Source organism: Melanerpes formicivorus, unplaced genomic scaffold (genome assembly GCF_026170545.1).
Source record: "Melanerpes formicivorus ecotype bairdi unplaced genomic scaffold, bMelFor1.0.p_v2 SCAF_25, whole genome shotgun sequence".
Lineage (NCBI taxonomy): Eukaryota > Metazoa > Chordata > Aves > Piciformes > Picidae > Melanerpes > Melanerpes formicivorus.
This window is the reverse complement of record NW_027142377.1, coordinates 9,313,991-9,334,905: the sequence shown is the minus strand read 5'-3', so window position 1 is coordinate 9,334,905 and position 20,915 is coordinate 9,313,991. Positions and strand designations below refer to the sequence as shown.

The window sequence follows — 20,915 nt, the reverse complement described above, 5'->3', positions numbered from 1 at the left end:
GGATAATTAATGTTTCAAGGAAACAGTTCTAGAGGTAACACTTTTGATAAGAATGTCATGGGTAAATAACAGGAAAAGCTGTCCTGCACCTGGAATGGGCTTTGTCCACAGGGCTTTGGCCCAAGAAAATGAATGGGAAAGCAAGAGGGGAGACTTTCAGTGCTCCTTTCATGCTCTTTGTTCACATGGGAAGAATTAGAGGAATTTTTCAGCAGGAGGGAATGGGCATAAATTATGAACAGCCTCAACACAGAAGAATACTGACGTTTTGACCACTTGATCTTGCAGCGTTACCAGCCTGCTTCTAGGGTTTCACTCTCAACTCTGCCTGCTTTGAGGCCACAGCATATGGGTCAGCTCCAAAGGTGCTAGACAGAAAGCTACCTCTGCCACCCTGACATCTGTCTGAGATGCCTGAGAAAAAAAGGAAAGCAGAAAGGATGGGCATGTTCCCATTGCAAAAAAAATACAGTGCAGAGCACATCCGTAGCAAACACTACAGACATTATGAGGAAAAATATAGAGTAAGGAAATCAAGTCTTCAGCGTTTGCTGTCATACAACATTTCTCAGCCAAGTGACTGACAGTCTTCTGTAAAAATCTCTAGAAATCTTAACAGAGAACAAAAAGGTCTTGCGATTATGCAGCTTCATCTCAAACTCTTTTTTGGAGCTTGCATTAACTTTTGAGATCTTATTCACCTGGACACTGGAGAAGCTTGGTTTGAGAGTTCTGGTGCAGAAGAGCTCTCCTGTAAAGAAATCCTTACCTACAGTCACCTAGACATAAACCAGTGCTTTGAAGTTTAGAGGCTCTGAGGCTCTTTAAAGAAGATCTATTTTGAATCAGTATTTCAGCCATGGTCAAACACAACACCCAGACCTTACTACAGACTTCTCTGCCCTCAGAACAACAAACATGGTTTATGGTATTTCTAATCTGTTGGTGTTTCTGAGAGATGAGCAGATCAAAAATGTACATGGCTTCAGCCCTCAGGTCAAGCAGCCAATCTGTGCCAGTGTGTGAAGAAAATGTGTATGACAGTTCACAAAATGTTGCTTCCAGGAATAAGAGTCCTCAGTTTCTTAATAAGCTAATGGTGGACTTAAAGAGGATGCTATGAATGGCTCTCTCCCTCCAAACTTCCTCTGGCTGCAGCTGGAGAGCAGACCCTGAAACTATACTGCCTGACCCTGTTAGAAGAGAGATCTATCTACCTCAGGGCCCAGACTTGGACCTTCTTTTGGTTACCACATGTTTCAACATCTGTCTGAGTTGCCATGGATGGGATTCTAAAGAACTTGTGAATTTTACTCGTGTGCAAATGAGATCCTGCAAAAACTCCTTTCCTGATTTTATTGTCTGCAAGGCTCTTTCCACAATAATTCTCTAGTTGTAACACACTTCTGTAAAATGAAGCCAGAGACATACAAGACCTGTCCTGTCTGCTTCCATTAGAGATGGGGAGCATGCCTATCAGTTTGAAAGTAGGTCAAGGCCTTTTCATGTTCATTCAGTTTTCACGTTTCATTTTTATACACATGTACATACATATTATAGGTGGGGCTGAGAGCACTGTCTATTACTAAGGTTGCATGACACTTCCCATTATAAGAGACTGTTTCAGTTGCTTATAACTTTTCCAAACTCAAAACAGACTTTATCTGTAATTTCAGCTTCCAGCTGCTGGAAGAGGGGCCTCAGAGAGAAGAATGGGAATTGTTTTTAACCTGGGTATCTCCCGGTCTGGGTGACACAGAAAATGAAACAACTTCATTTAAAAAGGGTGGAAGAGGACATGTGAGGAAGACTATGAGGATAGAAAGAAATGAATGGAATAACAGGTCAAGCAAAACTGAAGCATGGGATAGGAAAGAAAGATTATGGCTGGTCTTGCTGGGTGGACATAGACTCTGCAGTCTACTCATTCGCTGTCCTTAAGATTAAATAAGCATCATTATTCAGCATTATTCAAAACAAACCGAGAAAATGCATTGGCACCTAGATATAAGAGTGGTTTTCTTACCCACAATCATATTGCTGACCTCTGCTACAAAAAACATGAGTCTGCATTGACAAAGACTACCTGACTAAGGAGAGGAAAGAACTACCAAAGGAAGCTGGCCCAATCAACAAGAAATCATGGGCAAGTGCTCACCTTGAGTGCCCCAGTGCCCGCAGAAAGGCAGATGAGAACTGAAGTGTCCCAAACTCAGAGTCAGCTCTGGAAATGCAACTTGAAGCTTTAAAAACTAAATAAAGAAAAAAGTGAGATCGTTAAGCAATATGAGACTGGGTGCAAATGGGAGAAGAGTAAAACAAGCCTTTTGCTCTCATGCTTGGAGCTGGGAGCAGCAAGAGCATATCACAGTAGGAACATACCACTGTGAAGATAATTTATGTCAAATTGAAGCTCTGCATTGATAGACAGATAAGTACAATAACAATTATAATAATAAAAGCCAGGCTCTAGTACATGCTGTGTGTATGGACATTTGTCGCCCTTGAAAATATCAAGAGGATGGTAGAGCTCTCTGTAACTATCACTTAGTAAGCTAAAAAATGAGTAAACCAAAAACGTGCGTATGTTTCCAGATGAATTAAAGAGAGGGGTTTGCCAATGCAAAGTCTTAAACACAGCTTTGAAATAGCAAGTAGAGTGTGATGCACTAGAAGATGCCACTGTGATTTTGCAGAAGGAAGGAAAGGTACTATTTAGAAGGATTCACACATGATATAGAAGTGGATGTCTCTTTAGAGTTGTCTTAACCAAAGGGTTTTTAATGTTGCAGATTCAAGGTGTTTGCTTGTGCTGTTGGTAAAAGATAGTGCTAAGAACTGTTTTGGACCAGACCCAGAGTTTTGACTTGCCCCAGAGTTTGAAGCAGACTCCAGGAATACTGAGTCACTACACTCCTCTGACTCATTAGGCAATGGAAATGGTGAAAGGGTGAAATCTAAGTCCAAAGCCACTGCCGAAAACTAAATAGGGTCAAGAAGGGATGCAAAACTAATTCCTCAGGGTTTAGAGCAACCTCTAACTACTAGTAGCTTGGATTAAGTCTTCATGTGGACAGACTGTCCTACATCTGCATTCTTCCATTCTTGCATCTTGGTGCATCTAATGTAGGCTTAATTCACCACACATCTAATGCAGTGTGGCAAAGCATACATGATAACTTCGTGAAAAGACATGATTTTCCTTCATCTGGAAGTCATTCCTCAAAGGGCAGTAGATCAAAGTTGCACACTGACTCCTCTGTTTGTGCTGAGAATCTACAGCACTTGACTGAAACAGTCTGTTCTTAGAGGTGAGCTTGGCTACAAAATATTAATGTACCATACATTTTCTTGCAGAAAAAAATAAAGTTTCATACAATAGGAGGAGCAGTAAAAAAATTGTTTAAGTTCTTAACATCTCAGAAACACCAATCTGAAAGTTGCCTGATCAACTTCAATTTAGGTTCCTTACTCGTACAATGGAATTTTGATTCAGTCTTTAATTACATGATCACTTAATGTTTGTTTCAGAAGATCATTTCCTCATTCAGTGCAAAGCAGTTGCCCAGGCAACCTTCATCTTTGCATTTTCAAATTTTGAGTGCTCAACAGTCTTTAAAAATAAAAAAGAGAGAGAGAGAACATTTCTAAGGAATAACTGTGGACTTGGTCTAGGTGGTTTCCTTGGGGACGTGCATTACTTCTCAGAGAGGAATGAGGTTCTCTGTGCAAGTGCCCATTTTACCATGATAATTCTTTGGGCAGCCAATTGTTCTTCCCCCTTCCTCAGCCAAAACACTGGGGATGATAAGCGCTGCTGAACCATGCTGTGTGGCATCTCTCTCCCAAGGTCACTTGCAGCAGAGAGTACTTGCGTGCTCAAAACATGCTCAAGCCCATGTCCAAATGCACGAAAGCAGCCTCCAAACAAACTAATGAAATTGTAGTTTTAGCTACTAGGGTGATTCCCTGGTTCTCAGCATTCATGCCCTGCATGGGCAGGACAACAGATGCAACTAGCATAGAGTGAGATGTGCTTTTGGCTATCAGAGCTTTACGTTAGTTACTGTTCCACCCTGGCCCCCAATTAACTCCCTGCTCCAGCCTCAATTCAATTAGGTTTATGCCCCTGCCCAGTTCTCAGTGTGTTCCAGTCTCACATCAATTCTGCCTGCAGTGATTTAGCAGTGATTTAGCCCCTGTCTCAAATGTACCACTTACCCCCCATGACATTGCAATCATTCTACATTTATTTTCTCCTCTTTTTCATGCTTCTCCCTGCCCCACCTCAATACAAGAAATTTGTCAAAGCATACCCTTTGCCTGCAGTTGTTTTGCTTTCACAAATTAGTGCTTCCCAATAAAAAAATGATTCACTTAAAAATAAAAAAAGGGGGGGGAGGGGGGGGGAACCACCACATCTCCTCACAGCCTCAGGTGAGAGCTCTGTGACTTCAATTCTCCCTCAATGCCACAGTTTCCCTCTTAAGCAGCAACTGCATCTCCCTGCCAGCACTCCTGGCTTTCTTTGGGATCTTCAATACCAGTGAGTGACCTCTGTCTTTTTTTGTGATACTCAATCAGTGTGTTGGAGTTGGTTGGTTGGGGTTTGGTTTTGTTGGTTGGTTTGGTTCTTTGTTTGCTTGTTCTTTGTTGGTTTTTTTTTAATTTGGGGAATGAAAGAAAGTTTGCAACCTAAGCTGATTTTGTGCAATTGCACCTAAACTGCCACAGATAGAGACGCTAGCAAAGTCAGCCTTGTCCTGGGGTTTTGTACTTCAGTACCAGCTTCAGAACAGATCACAGCAGCCAGCTAGACTCAGGGGCCTGGCTGTTGATGGAGTACTCCAGTAGCAGTAGAAAACTATGAAAATAATAAAGAAAACTTAAGGGCCAAGAACCAACTCCAGCTTTTCCAACTAAAGACTGGGCTTTATCAGGAAAAGCCTGTATGGGCTTTGCTCTCAAGTACTTGAGGTTTATCCCAGAACAACTACAGCTGAAACAACATAAGGTCACAAGAGATTTCAACATTTGCTTTTGTTTACCATTACTTGAGTTCCTTCATGACTTTGGGGCAAAAAGTTGGGCAGCAGGATAAAGACTGACCCAACTACACCTTTGCAAGACCATTCTTCTTGTATTCTTACTCTTCTTGTACTACCTGAGTGAATTTTTCCTGGCTGTGACTCAAATATGACTGTCACCATAAATGGCTCCTTTTCAGCAGTATTAGTGTCAGGGACCGGGACAGATTTTTACAGTTTAAAGTGTGATCTTGTTCCCATTCCTCTCACATGCACATATACACAAAAGGAGAGGGGGGAGACAATAATCTTTCATTTTGTAAGCCCTGTTTCATCATTAATTAAGTTTCCAGCCCCATATGCCAGGTATAGAAGGCAAGCAGGTAATTTCATTACTCTCCATTTCACAGCCAAATAGTCCAAGACACTCAACAGTCAAAAGCTGCAATGAATCTCCAGCACTCCCCACTGAGCACAGGGGCTTGTCCTGCTGTGCTCAGATCTAAGGGGGTTCTCTCATTGATTTTAATAGGAGCCAGCTTGGGCCCCAAAATAAACCGTTCCTCAGTAGTTTGGAACATCTAAAATTGTCCCTCGCTGAAGGCTAGTGACGAGCTCACAGCTCGAGATGCTGTCTGGCTGGAGGTGACACCATGATGGACAGGTGTCAGCCCAGCATTGCCAGCAGCAAGCTCTGCTCCGAGTGCGGCACAGCTCATTCACAGTTGCACAGATTTAGCGTAAGCTCAGGCTCCTCTGGTCCTACCAGCCCGCCTGCTTCCGGAAACTTAATATATTATATTCCAGGGCGTTAAAACATTTGTATATCTCTGCCTTATAAAACATGCAAAAATGCCATCTGCAGTTAGCATGACTAACTCCAAGCACACAGCTCTACTACAGATCCCCTTGCAGCTTTCTTCATTTCATTGCTAAACACTTTTCAAGAAAGAAAAATCCATTTTTAGTGCTAATGCCACCTGCAGGTTGAAGAAAAACAGTTGCAAGATCCTTGAAAACTGAACAAACACGCTTCCCCCCCACCCAGATCTAACCACGAGGGATGTTATTGTTCAACTGCACCTTTTTCTGGACAGAAATGAATTTGTCCCTTGGAAAAGCGACCTTTTCTCACTGCATGGCTCACGTGATCTGCTCATGGAAACTCCCACCTTCCTGGCTTCTAGTGCTTTATGGGAAATAAAACAACCATCAGCACTTTTTTCTGATGTTTCCTCTGCTATTGTAACTGCTCCTGATTCCCCTACCCCAGTGGGATGCAAGGATCCCAGTCACTGAATCTCTATCCCCAAGATATCCAGTTCAGATGGATGCTGAAATATGTACTCAACCACTTGTGCTTTCACTGACTGGAAGTGTTTAATACTTTATTTGAATCCTGGATGCAAATGTTGCTGTTGGAAGCATGAACTCCATCTCTGACTCACACAGCTGGGTGCTCCAATCGTGAAACTGGGAGTTGAAAATTCCATATTTTGATGCTGAACACCTTCACTACAGGGCTTTTGAGCTTCACCTCAGTTACCACTCCTTTGAAGTACAGTTACTGGCCCCAGCCAGATCCTTACCAGGAGAACAACCCTCCTTTGAAGACGAAAAAAAAAGCCCTAAACAAGCTGAGCCAGCCTCCTATTAATTTAGCACCATGTTAGTACCAGCATCAGGACTGACAGTAAATACTACCTGCAGGGACCAGTTGTATTACACATTTTTACCTCCATAGAGACCCATTCAAGCGTTTCCCTCTCAGATCCAGGCAGCACAGCTTTAAAAACAGCTCTTCCCCTCCAAATATTGCTGCTGGGGACCTCACTGCTTTCACTGGTTCATCATTTTCATTAGTAGTACGTTTTCAATTACGGCATGGACCCTGCTTCTAGTTATACAGTCATTTTTCCTGCAGTGGGGATTATGGCAGGGAAACAAGGAGCAGAGCTAGACCAGTCAAGTGTATTTGACTTCTTCCCCTGCCCAAAAAGGGCATCTTGGACCTACATTTTGTAACCACTGGGCTTCAGTACACAAAACTACACAACCTCTGACACAGTGTAACACTGAATGCAATGACATAATGTTGTAAGAAGAGAAAGAAATAATGTGGAAAAGCCCTTTCTGGCTCTAATAGGCAGCTGGTGACACAGGTGAAACACCTACTGTACCACTTAATAAAATTATTTTAATTTAAAATGGGAATGAAGAAATGGAGCCAATTACCTTAGTGGATCTGACAGGCAACCCTAAATGGATCCTCAGCATCCTCAGTTTGGGCCATTTTTATCCCTATGAATAATGATAAAATGACTCAGAAGAGATGCCTGAGGAAACACTGCACGCTCCCAGTCCGGATAATATTAATAAGGCAGGCTCCCAGCTGCAGAGAAAGAAACCCGAACAAATGATCCTGTTTTCACTTATGCCCCCTTTTCTTTGACTGAATTAGAGGCAAGATGGGTGGGGAGGGAAGGGGAAGAGGAAAGGATGGGGGGGAGAACCATCTGCCTTCCTGCACCTGAGCAACATCCTTGCTGCTAGATAGAAATATCCAGGGCAATCATTGCTGTTGACAGTCATTTTCCAAAAAAGAGTTTACAGCATTTCTGTGGGTAGAAATAATAATATTCGTGGCTTCACTCAGCTGGGTTAAAGGCAAAAAAAAAGTTTCAGAGGAAATAAATCCTGATGCCGTGAGGTGTAAAGTGACTGTCAGTCAGGAGCAAGGAGAAATCCTGTCCCCCCTCACCTCGTGGTAAGTAATAATTTGCAGAGAGTGTAAGCACGGGGGAGGGCATTTGCTACCCCCGTGTACAGGTCCAGGCTGGTACAGCACACTGGACTGGGTGGACAAATGGTCTGTTCCAGTATGGCAACTCCTATTTTCCTGTGAAAATACAGATTTCATGGTGCAAAATCGGTTCTGTCAGATTAAATCAGAATTCAATAATCACTGAGCAATTGCCATCTGATATCTAAATACCCCCACCAGCCTTATCCTACTACTAATTTTAAAACAGATACCTCCAAGAAGGAGGATTTACTATTTTTTTTCTTTTTTTTTACCCAGGGAAAGGAATAAAAATCCTCTGAAGTGATAAAATTTAATCTCAATTCATGTTAGTTTCAGTGACAGCGATTGTACCAGGCACACAGGCTGTCCAGAGGTATTTCTTGGATGAATCCTGCATGTTAAAATACGACAGAGGAGCCTGAGAGATGTTGTTTTGTAGGACTATATCCCCCCCCGCCATACCCCCTTTCTCCCCCAAACATTCCACTACAACTTCTGGGGGAGAGAAGCCAAGGGAATCCCTGTGCCTTTAAGACCAGACGTAACTTGCCGATCAAAAGGGCACAGCATTCACCCATATCATTGTCCCCTGAAAGATCAAAACCTCATTACATACTTGCAGCGATATCTGCTCTTTTAAAGGTAGTTTCCACATTTCTCCACTTTTTATTTTTAAACAAAAAAAAAACACAAACATTTTTCTTTTAAATGTTATTTTTCTCACAGCCCCCACTTCTGCTCTTCTCCAGCTATTCTTATCACTTTCAAATTACAGAGATTTATTTGCAGATGAACGTGCTGAACAAAACCTTCATCTGGGGTTTTTTTTTTCCTCTCCTCTCTCTCTCTCTCTCTCTCTCTTTTTTCCCCTCTCTCCTTTTTTTTATTTCCCAACATGGCGGTACGTGCTTATGCCCGCTATCTGCATAAGTCTTTTGTGTATTGCTAATGGAGTGCTGGAATTGTGGCAGCTCTGAGCAGGGAATACATGTGAGCAACAATATGCTGACAGACCCCTCGGTGGAATCTAATCTGTTCCAGCTCATGCACTCCTCAGAAACTATTTAACTTTCATTAAACTGTGTTTGATATCAGCTAAATAGAATGCATACGGCACCAATATAGCTCATATGGTCTCATTCATTCGATCACAGCAGTGCTTTTTTCTTATATTTTCCCCCCACTTGTGTCAGTACCCAGTATAGCTGGGTAAATAGGAGACCTTTGAAGATATAGTTAGTACTCAGATTTCTTTATTCTTTTGTGCTGGTTTCTTAGTGTTGAAACAGTGATTCATGTATGTCTCAGACAGCCTCCATTAATTTCATGTAATGTAGCTTTTATCTCGTAGCTGGGACAACTATCTCCAGCGCTGTCTCCCCACAGCATCTCTTGTGCAGCAACCCACTGTCTTCCCACCCCACCCCACCCCCCCCCCCAGCACCCCTTTTTTTCCCTTGAGCAGCTAATTTCTGGAGAATTTACTTTTGTTTTGTTGTGTTGGGTTAGGGGGTTATAAATAAAGAGGGTAAGATTGCAGAGGAGAAGTAAGGTAAAGATCTTTCTGTCCGCGTGGATGTCTTTATGTCTCACACAGAGAGGAGAAAAAGGCAAGGGAGAGGAGAAGGGAGGGCTTTGTGGGGAGTAGGCTAAAATATCGTTCGTGGCAGCGGCTGGATAACAGTTTTTTTAACCTATTCACAGTGCACTAATTTGATTATGAATGCAGCGCAGTAGGAGCATGCAGTTTCTGGGGAGCAGGAGGAGGAGGCAATGGGCACTAGATTTACAAGCCAGGGTTGTTCAAAAGTTTGGTCAAATGTGTCTAAAGAAGAAGAAAAAAAAAATCAACAGAAATAATCCCCCCAGACTGTCATTAACAACAGCAACAAAACCACCAAACAACCCCACACCAAAACAAAAACCAAACACCCAACAAAAACCAACCAAAACCAAAACTCCCTAACAGCAAACCAGGAAGCCCTTCAAACCAAAGGGAGATGTGAGAGGGTGCATTAGCACCACAGCTAAACATCATGCTTCCTTTTGTAAATAAGAGAGAGGAAAAAAAACTGGTTTGCTCTTTTTTCTCTTTGACTCTTGAATGATCTGAATGCATTAAAGACTCCTTCACTTTACAAGGAGGATGGAGGAGGGAGAGCAACATCAATTTGATTGGGAAAAGTGAAAGTGATTACCTTACACTTTCTTTAAAGATTTTTTTTTTTCCCAATTATGTTTTCTTAAGTCCAAAGGAATAATCACATTTATTTTTTTATGTTACTTAAGAGAAACAACATGGGGTCCTTTGGTAGAGGGAACCCAATTATTTGGGATATTATTTTGTGGAATCTTTTCATTTTATTAGTATACCAGAGGGTTTTCACATTCACAAGGCTAAATCCTGACTATTATTACTTTTTTGGAAGAAATGTCTCACTGGGGCAATTAATTTTATACATTAACACCAGTGGCTGCTGTGTCACACATTTTTAAGAGAGAGAAGGAAAGCAAGCTTCTCCTATGACTTATCGTTCAGTTCACAACGGGATCACCAATGCCAGCCCAGGTAATGCAAAATGAACTTTTCCCAGAGAACATTTTGCTGTGCAGCAACTTGCAAAAGTCCTGGGCTGTGCCATGTTTACTGGGGGTTTGAGACAGGTCTGTAGAAGTGTTATAGCAGTAGCTGTCAAAGGGAGAGCAGGAATGTGCCCTATCTGCTCTCAGGAGATCGAATCCCTCTGCAGTAACTTTGCTCCCAAGCCCAGTGAGGTTGCACAGGGAAAGGCACACTGCTACTAGCTGAAAAGATGATACAAAAAATTATTGAGATAAGTTTGTTGACACTTTTACTATATGCTATTAACCTTATTAATAGCATTAACAAGGGCTAATTGAAAAATGCATTATCTATAATCATGTTAGTCTTCATTTTAGGATATTTTAGTCAAAGTAAACTAGAGAGGAGATATCAACACCCTGCGGTTATTTGCCCCTGGTTTGAAGGGTTTTGCTGGGGCAGGAAGGAGGACAGACTGCTTTCCTGGAGTGCTGTGCAGCCCAGTTTCAGAGGCAGTGAAATAAACAGCTGTGGTTTCCGCTACCATGAGGCTAAAGATAAAACACAGCTTTAATATTGCAGGACGAGTGTGCACAGAACCAGGGGTAGCAGAGGCAATGCTCATCAGGTTTCGGTTGCATCCAATGCAGGATCCTTGGTCCTGTCTCCTTGCTGCCTACTACAGGTAGTAGTACCTGCCTACTACAGGTAGGCAGCAAGAGCCACAGCCTGCCCTGATGCTCTTCCATTTAAACTCAGGTCACCTAAAGAAGTCTTGTAAGACAAGGGGCAAGCATGAGTGTAGGAAAGGCAACAGCTGGGGAGCAGAGATGCCCACCAAGCAGGAAGGAGTCCAAGAGGAAAAAAAAACAAACAGCAGCCCTGCATTTGACATGGTACAGTGGCATCACAAAGCCTCACCCAGGAGGATGGTGCCAGCATGAGCCCCCAGCCACATGCAGCACAAACGGCTATCTCGGAGATGCTACTGCAAAACCCCAGCAAAACCTCTCTTGGCTCACTGCTACTTGTTGTGTCCCCAAGGCCACCTGAAAATAGCATTGCCTCATTTCCTTCTGAACTAGAGCCAGCACAGCCCCAATCTAAACTATGGTCACCCCATAAGGCTCTGGGGCACCCTGGGGATCCCCATAGCACAGAGAAGTGTGTTGGGTGTGGATTTGCTCCTGGCTTCCCTCATCGAGGAGATGAGCCATTGTGAGATGCACACAATTGGGGTACCCAGATCCTCAGTGCCATTACTCCTCTGCACCATTTTGTGTCCTATTTCTCTGCTTTGAGGCAGTTTGGGAAGCTCCACTGAATCCCCTGGCACAATGACAACTTTGATACTGACAAAATGCAAGATCTTTGCAAAATCCACCAGCAGATCATGAATCCCCACCACAGGGGTGACACACAGTGCTTGCACAACCCCTGGATTTTGGGTGCAGCCCTTTGTACCTCAGAAATGTTCTCACATCAGAGCTAAAAAGAAATCTGCAGTGATACACAAGCCCTTTTTTTACAACTTATTTTACATTTTCTGCACTTTCACTCCTGCACAGCACTGCCATTGATAAATGACAGCGAGAGGCATGATGGACCACTGGGGTACTGGAGTAGCACCAAGGAGCAAATGCCCAAATGCTCTGCAGTCAGGTAGAGCTAAGAGAGACATCTCTGATTCATAATCTCCACTCCGTGCTTCTCATGTGCCCTAATGAAAATAGTGGCATATTGGTCGCTCTCGCTGCCAAGTGATATGGCCATGCCCTCTCCACAGTATCCAGCTACAAACACGCTTGATGGGCACTCTCTGGGGGGACTGCCTGCGCTGGTTTTACATTGCTAACATATGTAGGTACACCTGAAAGCTACAGCCTGCCACTTCTCGTGGACCTTGCTGGGGTACCTTTGCTCTTTTGCCACCAAGGGTTAATTTTCTAATGGCTGCTTTGCTGCTGAAGCTGGCCAAGTTTTTCATTGCCCGCAGAGCACCACAAGCTGTGATTTGGAGCCAGAAAACACCATTAATTTTCTAAATAGGAAGGATCACATATGTAAACTGTCTGGGTCTATAACCAGTTGGGCAGGTAGAAGGCAAAAAGAAGAAAAGTGGTGGGGTTTTTTTTCAGGCACCAAAGCAAAATAAACCTGAGGCTGCTGGCTGCACTGAAGTTTCTCAGCAAATATGGGCTCCCCTTTGTCTTCCCCCTATGCCCCCACCACACACACACTTTGGCATCACCCATGGCAGTGCTCATTTTCACTGGAAGAGGTCAGGTTGGTGATTTATTGAAGACTTATTGAAGCTTTTTTACATGAGGCTGTATGGCAAAGTTATTGGAAAATTCAAGGAAAGACCACATGAAGGTCACAGCTCATGGTATGTATCAGACCTGGGCTGGGAGCTTTGCACACTCCAGCTGCCCTGGCCTAAGCTGCTCACACCACCTCTCATGCCTCAGTTTCTCTATTGATAAGCTGGTGTACACATACCGACCACAGAGGGGTGCTCTGAGCCTTAATTAATAATTAATGTCTTGTGTAAGGAATTGGGAAGGCCTTTGGCAGAGAGACTACCAAATCCCAGAGTATCAAATGGTTTTAAGAAAGAAAAAAAAAATCTGTTTTCTTTTTGAGATTGTTTTTCCAAGTCTTTTGTGCAACACTTGACACCATGTGGGTCAAATTTCCACCTCTCTCTTGCCTCTCCACAAGAATTTTGGAACTGCTTTTTCCTCCCTTTGTGCACTGAAGGGAAGAAGACCTACAAGCAGGGCCAAGGGCTCCCTTGACTGGCAACCACTGTGCTCACCCCCAACACCACCCACATAACAGGGGTACCACAACACAAACCCTCAGCCAAGGACTGGAACAGAATTATTCCAATTTTTTCAAGTCACTCAATACAGCAAAACCACAACACAACTTTTCGCTTGTTTTCAGGTGTCATGCAAAAAGGCTGTAGCGATCATTGGCTGCTCGTGGCTGCAATTGCACCATGACCTCCAAGGGTCTGATACAGCATTTGCTCACCACTGCAACAGTCAGCCCAAGCAGATGCACTAACAACCACAGGATCAGGTCCTTAATTAGTTCAATATTCCCCTACTCTCATGTCTTTTACCACTTTCCCTCCCAAGGATAACTATTATTCATTAAGGGTTCAGCAGAGCCCACCAAAGCTCATTTCAGCTGAGCTCTCCCTATGATCTTCCCAAGCCTATGGCAGGGAGCAAGCCTTGGACTTTCTTTCATGGGCTGCATTGTGACCTGGCTTCAAAGTGTGCAAAGAGGTTCCACGGCTCCCTTTGTGCGGCACAGTCTCTTAATTGCACTTTTAAACACAGTGTAATTTTTGTAATTAACATTATGGTTTCAGAGGGCAGAGAAGCCTGCACTATGCTAATTACAAACTGGAGTAGTCAGAGTAGAAATTCAAGGCTCTGCTTGCTGGGACCGAATGCAGTTTTTATGAAGGATTTCAAAGCTCCTCCATGGGCTGTGTTCTGAGTTATCATTAGCATTTGATAACATAAAGAATTTTTATAACATGTGACAGATTTCGATGTGAAGATTTTACCTGATAACTGGAAAATTTACATAAAGACCTTCATTAGCTCTCAGCTCACATTACTACACTACTACAGCACACTGTCTCCCTCGAAGATGGGGCTTGGGAGCTGAAGAATTTGTGCTTTATAATAAAATTTATAGTATACTACGAAGGGAGGTTATAATAATCTTCAATGATGTTAGGAATCAGAGCAATTCAAAGAGTGAAAGAGAGCGAAATAGGTGATGGGAAAGGATATTTCAGCATTGCCACGTAGTGGAGAACCACAGGCTGCCACAAAGGAGCTGTGAGCGGCAACATAAACTGTCCCAGAGCAAATATGCCACCAGCATCAGGGCCAGATCTTGAAGATGAGCTGGAACCAGTCTAGGCTCACTTATGCTGCCTTCATAGCCGTTTGTGGCAGCTGCCTGGGTGTGGTAAAGGAGAATTATTTTTTAATATTGCTGCCTCCCTACTGCCTCCTGGCTGCAGAGAAGGGCGTGTGGCAGTATCTCTACAGGATGCATCATCCTTCATAAGGGAAACCTTTTCTTTGTGATAATGGACATAATACAAAGTTCTTGTAACCACACCATCACAGAATCCAAATTACCCAAAAACCATTAGTAAAAGTTTCTCAGTATCTCTTTCATGGTTATGATACTCTATGGCATCTCCTGGGACAATACAATATTTCCTAGATGCCTGCAACAGCTCTAAGACTTTTCTACTGCCTCTTGAAGGCTGCCTGGCTGCATCCTGTGGGCATGTTATTTTCTAAATATTTCATATTTGTTATAATCACCAATAAATAATTGATTGCAAACTTCCATGAGGAAAAAAAACAAATTAGCAGCTGATGCGCATGGCCAAACCAACCAGAGATACCTCAGATGGGCATCTGAGCAAGGGAGATATGGCCAGGTCTTATTGAATTTGTCACAGTAACCTCAATTTAACTGACTTCAGTCTTTTGATGCTATCAGTACTAGCTTCTGAATTTCTTCCCAGGTTGAAAAGCCTCCCCAGCACCCTCAACTTTAGACAAAATAAGTTGTGTAGATCTTCCTTCAGAAAACCTCAGTAATCTTCCCAGCTGATGCATAAGCATCATTCATAAGGTCTCCAGCTGGACTGCTAAAGACACATGATAATTTCAACAAGTTTATTTAGTCCTGTTGCATGGGTAATGGCCACAATGGACTTTCAGAGTTGCCTTTCCAGAGAAATCTCCCTTTTCTCCAATTTTACAAGCCCAGTGCTTGAAGAAACCAAAATGCAACCTTAGATCAATGATCAAACTTTCATAGTAGATGGCTTTTATTTTTACAAAATATTTGCTTCCAGCAGAGTGTATCTTAATTTACAAATGCAGAAATCTGTCATTAAGCTTTGACCCAGCTTCATGGCATTGTCAAATGCAATAACGTATCTTTTAATAGTTTTATATCAAGTAAGGATATAACATATCATTAGTTTAAATGTATTTGCAAGCAATTACCCCCACCAGGATATTTGTGAATGCTCATGCAAAATTGATGAAATTCTGACATGCTTAAACATTGTTCATTTAGCTCTATTCCTTATGTATAGAAAAAATAGAATAAATAATTCTGCTGCCACTTGCAAAGCACTGTTCATCGTTTTCATTCTGCTCGCGATTCCTGTCCTGCCTTTAAACTATAGCCCTTGGTGATCATTTGGAAAAACAGTTTCATATATGTTTAATTTTAAATAGATGTACTAGATTATTCATTCCTCTTATTATTGTTCAATGCAGTAATTTAAACATGGACTAGATTTACTGCGTGTCAGCTGCCTTTCTTTTACAAAATGGGATAAATTATTAAATGAGTAGAGGTTGTTTGACAACGGGTTTTCCAGTACTTCACAAAAGAAAGACCTTTGACACCCAGCTGTCTTTTGAAAAGAATAAAGAGTAAATCAATTAAGTCCCTATGCTGTGGTTCAAAAACACGCTGTTATGGCACATTCTTGCTTACCTCTAAGTTGACTTGGGAAGACTCAACCCATTGCAGTCACACTGCTAGGTAAATTATTCATTTAATTGTCAGGTTGCCTTGCAAGTAACTCTCTCTGGCTCAACCACTTTAAACATACCCATTTAAATATACCTCCACTCATTCCACAAGCTATAGAAAGTCATTGTGCGGCAGCTTAGGCTAGGTCCCTCCAGTTCCCGCCACGTAAGTTACACCTCCAGTGTCCTGAGGGTCCAACCCAGTAGGTGGACGCAGGAAATAGCATATTTCATACACATCATATCCTGCACCCTATAAATCCATCTGCAAAACCATTCACTTCCTCTTTCTTCCCTCTCTGCCCTCGTGGGAGGTTCTCCCTATCAGGTAATGGTGATGGAGTATCTCAAGGCCTCTAATGCCAGGAGGAGAAGCGGGGAGAGGCAGTCTCAGACCTGGCCAGCCTGAGACTAGCCTAGCAGTGAGGGTGGGGGGAAGAAAGAGCCCTGGGAGTTTTGGATGTACCTTCAGGTGGGGAGATGGGAAATGTTGGGGACCTTTGGGTGTGCTGGAAGGGACTCTACTCTTTGGGGTATCTTTGTCACTGTGCTTGCAGTTTCTGTAAAACTCTAATTGCTTTTCCATTTAAACTTTCCATCACTTTTGCAATCCATTTGTGTGAGTGTCATTCTTCTGCCCTTCTCGGGGGCAAGAGAGGATCTGCCTGGCCTTAAACCAGGACACATGGTCATCAACCTCTGGTAACATGTGCCACCAACTAGGAAGACTATTTATTTTTGGCAGCACCTAGCACAGACTCAGATTTTCTAAGAAGAAATGTCTTCATTGATAATGTTGAGGAACTTTTACCTTATGATCTTCTATGCAAGAAGATTTTCAAGAAACAGAGGCAATATCAGGTGTGAGATGCTCAGAGCTCAGTAAAAGTTGGATACTAGTGTATTTCCTGACAGGGAAATCCCTGAATTCATGGGAAATTGGACTGGTGGGCACAAACACTGCTAATCTTTTCTTTCTCATTTCGGTGGCCTCCACTTGCACTATTTACTGCAAAGCACTTGCAGTGCTTTAAAACAAAGCAAAACGGATCAGCTTAAGATATCACATCAGCAAAGTGACCCTTTAACCCAAGCAGAACTATAAAATAGAAAATGTAAATACATGTTATTTACCTGGCTTACTGTGATGGCACCAGTTCTGTACTGACAATAGTCTGACCCAGCAGGATAATGTATGGGCGTACACAAAGGCATTCACATTTTACAACCCGGCCTTGGGGTGGTGAGAAGTTATGGACAGGGCTATTTTTATTAATTTTTTTGGCTCTGCAGAAACCAAAGGTGAGGCTTTCTTCTCTACCCAAATTAATATTTCCTTAGTTTTGCTAAACACTCTTGATCATATCTCACATCTTTCTCTCACATTTTTCCATTCCCAAGTGGCACAACCATTTTGCACACTAAATGGACATGAACTGAAATTACTGAAAATACACAAGGAAACACGCTCTCCAGCTTTGGAGTCTCCCAAGTCCTTTTCTCACCCATGAAGGATGCTCTCCCGCTATCATTAGGTTGGAACTTCACTCAAGTTTTTACCATCCGAAGTGATAGGATTAGCATTAGCTTCCTCGTGGGACTGCTTCTACCCAGAAGATTTCTCTACTATTCAACTCTAGTTTTCTGTCTCACACTTTTCCCTCTAGAAAAGTTTTTGAGCAGTGTGGCAGCTCACAGGAAGTCTCTGGGCCTGAGGATTACCCCAAGGCCACCTACACAGAAAGATTGTCTGGCCTGTAGGTACTACTATGGAAGAGGGAGAATTTTGAACCAGTGATTAGTTTATAAATAAATAAATAAACCCATGCCTAAAGTTATGTATTCTGATGAATCCTTGCTAGGCTGCAATATATTGACTCATGGCAGAAAAATGAAGGCAGCAGAAGTGAGGTTCACACCTGCATTTTGTCTTGGGGGCAGCTTGTGCACACCCCACTTAGGAAGCAGCCTACCAGGCTTTTGCAAACTTCCGCAATCCCACTTTAAAGCATTGCTTCCAGAGAAAAGGTTAAATGAGGTTTAAGTGCAATGTAATAAACCTTCACTGTTCATAAAGTTATGTGATAAATGCATGTGTGGTTACTCAGGATAAAAGCACCCAAGGTCAGCAGGTGAAGCTGGGAGGAGACAGCCCCGCAGAGCCAGATCCTAGTACAAGGCAGCCTGTCCCTCAGTTGAGTGAGATGCTCCAGCTCACTTCAAGCCATTCCTGAGATGCTCATTTCATGCTGCTATAACTTCTCAAAAAAAAAAAAAAAAAGAGATTTGTGACATGTGTGATTTGCTTGCAACATCCAACCCAAATTGCCTGGGTGTTGCCCTACTCCTGCATGCACCAGTTTTGCCAATGTGCCTCTCGCACTAGGTCCTGATGAGGAAGCAAAGCTGCCATAGTTCCTGTGCACATTTGTAAACAGTAGTTGCCAAGACTCCAAAGCCAAGTGCACAAAGGTCAGACTCCCCTTCTTCTGCTTGGGCTGGGAAGTGCCCCTATGGGGCCAGTGGAAGCAAATGGAGTTTGGTGCTGCTGATTGTGGCTCAGGCAAGCAGGATGGTGCTTCAATTACTATTGTTATTTTAAAGTGAAACTCTGATTGCTAGGGGCATCCCAATTTTATTGAGTTCATTTTATTTTCCCTACATTTATCTGAATAATATGCCCTTTGCTTGCAATAAAAAAAAACATGCCATATACCCCATCATCACAAGGAGCAGTTTATCTAAACATAGCATTGTCCTGATGAATTTGGGTGTGAACCTGCTTGTTTGTAGAATTTGCAATATTTATGATTTAGACAATGAAGCAAGGGGGAAGTGTCCTGTATGGCAAGGACCTGTTTTGCCTGCAGATTTGATTAACAAGTTATGGATGTGGTCACAGAATAATGATCTTGTTGAAAATGAGTAACAGTAAAGTAGTATAAAATTTCAATGTATTTTCCTCCCTTTGGGCTCTCAGTGACAAGGCAGTTTTAGCCCTGAGGGGGCTAAATTTCAGTGCCAAGGTAGTCAAAATTCCTCTTCAGCAGAGCATTAAGCTGCTTCTGCATGCACTGCACATATGTGTGTGTGCAAGCACCAAGAGCCCTGGAAAGGACACAGGCACCCTTTGTTACACGAGAGACAAAAAACCATGAGGAAAGTCTGATCAACAGCGTAACAGTCAAGGATCATTCTTTGTAGCACAGGGATACCAGGGAGTCTGTGTTGGCCTGAAGAGGTAGTAAAGTCTTAGAAAGAATGGAGTAGATGTGAGGAAGATTACATTCCTCAGTTACTCCAAGCCCAGACACTGTGGCTGGTGAGAAGGAAAAGGTATTTCCCTCGTGGGACATCTAACAATAAGGGGTTTACATCAGCAGTACATCCAGGGACAATGTTACTTCAAGTATGTTTAAAAAACAAAAATCTTAAAAGAAAATGGAGGAGTCCTTTTTAAGATGTTCCTTCATGAGTTGTACCCTACAAAGGCAACTTATGTTGAGACCATGCACACAACTGTGATATGCAACAACTGTGAAATGCTGTGGTGCAGAAGATCAGCCACTATCAAGAGGGCACTTCTTTCCCCAGCATGCTATAAGATGCTTGTGGCAGACGAGCCACAAACACTTCATACAATGGTTGGCAAATGCTTGGTTGCAAGCAGAGGCATTCCACCAGCAAGGCACTTGTTAGAGTAAGGGCCCATCCATAAACTGCGTTTTTACAATAATTTCCTTCAAATGTGATTGTCTTCATGATCAGAGAGCCATTTACTGGAAGCAATTGTTAATTACACACAAATCCCCTGTAGGGAGGATAGACAGCAAAATGAGCATTTTGGAGAGAAATTCTTGTGTTTCTTGCCTCCTACAATTTCACCCATGGATGTTTTCCAACAGGCCCACTCAAAAGTTCTTATTCTGACTTCAGCAAGAGCCTTTGGCTCAGCACCACCCTGTGAGGCTCTGCTGTATATGTTTTGGTCAATTAAAAAACAAAACATGAAGACAAATACTCCTTGAATCATTCTAAAAATCCCATAGGGCACCTTGTTTATCCTGCTGACTACTAAAAATTTCCTTTCAGTCTCTTCCCACCATGATTTTTACTGGGCAGCATGGCATGGCTTTCCTAGATTTCTTGGGAGACCAGTTCACAAAGCACTAGACCATTTTTTTTTCCACAGCCTCTCTTTAAGTTTTCCTTATTTCAGTTCCATCCCATTACTCTTTCCACTTAAACTATCCCAAATAATTCCACTTATACAAACACTAGTAACTTTCTTGTCCAACCAATCTTCTCACTGGAGACATCTTGAATTCTGCTCCTAAAGTAATCAGCAAGCCAGATCTTATAAGGACAGATTTCACCACTGTGGTAAGGAGCTGTCTAATTTACCCAGAAATTCAGGTCCTTTACATTTATGGCTGCTACAAGAACCTCTTGAATTGAAAAAGAGACTTAGCATAAGTGCAGCATTGAGTTGAAACTCACCCTGAACTCAACACCTTCTGATTCCTCTCCCCAGCACTTACACGCATGCATCCAGCAGCAACATTTCTGGACCACATACCTAAAGAGAAAGACTATTTCCCCCTTCATATATGACAAAGTAAAACAACTCACCCTGAAAACCACAGCAACATGCTTCATGCCCTGCAGAAGCTGTCTATGAGAATGTGAACCCCTTTGGCCACACAGTTACCTTGTGATATGTAAAGCAAACCACCTGGATGAAAATAGTGGAATTTAATATACTGTTGGAGCAACTCCACTAGAGTTCCTCCAGAGATTAATTTCAACTGGTATCTGTAACAGAAACCAGTTGCATTGTATTTCTGAGCTGCAATTAAGATCAGCAGACAGTATGCTAGGCTCCAGAGCTTAGTATCTTTTTCCTATTCAGC

At 42.6% G+C, this 20,915-nt stretch overlaps 1 long non-coding RNA gene across 1 annotated transcript in view; it reads right to left on the bottom strand.

Annotated features, from left to right (window-relative positions):
- Window positions 1-20,915, bottom strand: part of LOC137448587 (uncharacterized) — a 50,600-nt gene that overhangs the window by 10,661 nt on the left and 19,024 nt on the right. The window contains exon 2 of the long non-coding RNA XR_010989147.1: window positions 2,159-2,252. This is a non-coding gene — a long non-coding RNA (uncharacterized lncRNA). The remainder of the gene's footprint in view (window positions 1-2,158; window positions 2,253-20,915) is intronic.